Source organism: Loa loa, assembly GCF_000183805.2.
Source record: "Loa loa unplaced genomic scaffold supercont3.216, whole genome shotgun sequence".
NCBI lineage: Eukaryota > Metazoa > Nematoda > Chromadorea > Rhabditida > Onchocercidae > Loa > Loa loa.
Genome location: NW_018108396.1, coordinates 38,717 through 41,854, shown reverse-complemented (window position 1 = coordinate 41,854; position 3,138 = coordinate 38,717).

The window sequence follows — 3,138 nt, the reverse complement described above, 5'->3', positions numbered from 1 at the left end:
TTACTATTATTATTATTATTATTATTATTATTATTATTATTATTATTATTATTAATTATTATTATTATTATTATTATTATTATTGTTAATTATTATTATTATTATTATTATTATTATTATTATTATTATTATTATTATTATTATTAATTATTATTATTATTATTATTATTATTATTATTATTATTATTATTGTTATTATTGTTATTATTATTGTTATTATTATTATTATTAATTATTATTATTACCATTATTATTATTTGGTCCTATTAACTGCAAGGTTTTCTTGTCTATTTTCATATTCCAATCAAATATTATAAATTATTGAGAACTGTCGTATAATCATAAATCGTTTTACCACTTTAGCGATCGCAAATTGGAAAGTTTTTTTTTCCTTTTTTTGCAAACAATATTGATGGATAAGCAGATTGTTTGAGAGGATTGAATGATAAATTATCCATGTGGTAAAATTTTGAAACAGTATTGTAAAGTGGTGATTTTTCAGTCTGATGTATGACTGTATAACTGTCCTTTCATCATTTCTCCTTTTTTTTTTTTCCTCCATTTCTTATCATATGTCGCCATTTTGGTGAAGTTTCCAGTTGTCATCGGTTTTGATTTCATGTGTGGATTGAATGTATGTATGTCTCGGAAAAGAGCAATTGTCATTGTTTCATACAAACTACCATTTTCTGTTGTCGTCATTGGCGATGTTGTCAGCAGGTTTCTATTACTTTCTTTTTTTTGAAATGATCAACCTTCCATCTTTTTTTTCCTATATTCACATCAACATTATCATTTACCATTAGTGACAGCAGCAGTAGCAGCAGTAGTTGTAGTAGTGGTTGTTGTTGTTGGTTGTTGTTGTTGTTGCTGTTGTTGTTGTTGTTGCTGTTGTTGTTGCTGTTGTTGTTGTTGTTGTTATTGTTGTTGTTGTTGTTGTTGTAATAGTAATGGTAGTAATAGTAGTAGTTATATTCAATCGTTCTAATCCATTTTTTATTTTTTTTTAACATTAAATTTTTCCTCTATTTCCATTGTTTTTTTTTTTTTTGTTCTTTTTGTTTTTCTATTTTGCTTTCTTCTATCACTTCTCTCGCACTTGTGTAATATTTATCCATATTTGTAAATTTCTGTAATCTCATAATTCTTGATCTCCTTTTACTACTCTTTCTGTTTCCTTATATTCCCATTTTAAATCATAAAATTTGACCAATTTTGCTTTAAAAAGTTTAACTTTTAAGTTTCATTACTTGTGCCTTTCTAATTATTTGTTAATTTTAAAAAGGGAAGTATCCATTTTACTATATCATGTTTGAATTTATTGGAAAAATGATAAGAGATTGCATTCAAGATCAAAATATTGATCATTCATTCCAATTATCATTTATTATTGTGATTCTTGAGTATTCCATTGGTTTCAACTAATTCATGTTAAATGGATTGTCTTAAATGTTGTTTGGTTGTTTTGCAAATATTTGCTTATTATCTTGATTAAATATTTCAAAATTTCAAAAAAGGCTAATCCACAAGTGGATATTTCCGCTTTTCAGTAGTGAATGAATTTCTTCAGTTGTTCATCATGTTCGTTCTTGTATGCAATTGATATTGTGATCTTTTTCATTTTAAAATTTAAAATTCATATATGATAGCATACTTTTGATCTTTTATTGTATATTCGCAGAAGTGATGCATGTTTGTTCATAGATCTTATGAGATTTATTATTCCTCAATGTTGTATTTTATGCAATGAAGAATTTGCATTTTTTTGTTACGTAAATTTCATATATGCAAAAAATTCCGTAAAGTAGTCACAAATAAGCAAACCAATAATTAGATGAATGAGCTGTAAAATGCTCCTGTTGATGAAATTTTGAAAATTTTAAACTATGTTGATGGCACGATTGAGATAAGAGCAGTGTTATTGAGATGGACAATTTAAAAAAAAAACTACAACTTTTAACTCCTAAATTTTGGCCTAAATCACGATTAGTAAAATTTCAAAATTCAATGCTAATACAAAGTCTTCAACCATTTATTATCAAAGATAATAGCAACAGTGAATGAATTTCCTTCATATAACTTTTACTACATTCACTGACGACGAGTTATTTTCGAAGGAAATGAAAAAAAAAAAAAACTTCGTAACCTTGATATTTATGCACTTATATAATTAACAAAATAATTTATTAACAGGAAATAAGTTGATGATAGATGATTTAATGGGTTTGGCGCATTTTTGTAATGCATTTATCTCTCATCCTATTATCCTCGTTAATGCTAAATTTTTTTGTTTTAAAAAAAAAGAAATTTATAGAATTTTACCTAATAAAAAAATAGTTCGGAACCATAAGTAAACTTCTTGCTATCAATTTTAGGAAAAAAAAAAAACTAAAAAACTAGAAAGAAATTTTGTATCAGCATTCGATAATTCTCAATTCGTTTAATAATAATAATGAAATTGTATCACCACTGTATTTTCATTTTGTCATTATTTTGATAATGATAATTTAATGATGGTGTGATGAGTAGTAAATTATCAGTATCATGTGTAAATAGTAAATTATTAATGTTATATACTAACTCCAATTTGAATGTAACAATCTAAGAAGTAGTTGATAAAATTAAATTATCTAAGATACTATAATAATCGATATTTATCTCATCCCATTAAAATATCAATTTTTAACATATCATTTTAAATCATATTTTAGATACACTTATATCGTTGAAAAATTAATATTACAATTATTTCTTGCTAATATTTTCAATTTTTATGTTATATATATGTATATGTAAACAAATAATTGGCGCAATAAAAAATAGAAAAAAAAAAACAAAAGAAGTTGATAAACAAAAAATTTCGAAATTTGACGGAATAATTAGTTGTTCGTGTTGTTTTTCTTTTTTTTTATTTTGAATAACCATCGAATTTAATTTAATGTCCTTTGAGAATTTTTATTGCATATCGAAAACTAACATTTGTTTTAAGAAATGCTACAATTTGAAACTTCTAATTTTGAAATTGTTGTTGTTTATCCGTCGCTTCAAATTAATGCCTATATGATTCATTCTTTTTTAAACTATATTGTTTGCCAGTATATATATATATATATATATATATATATATATATATTATTA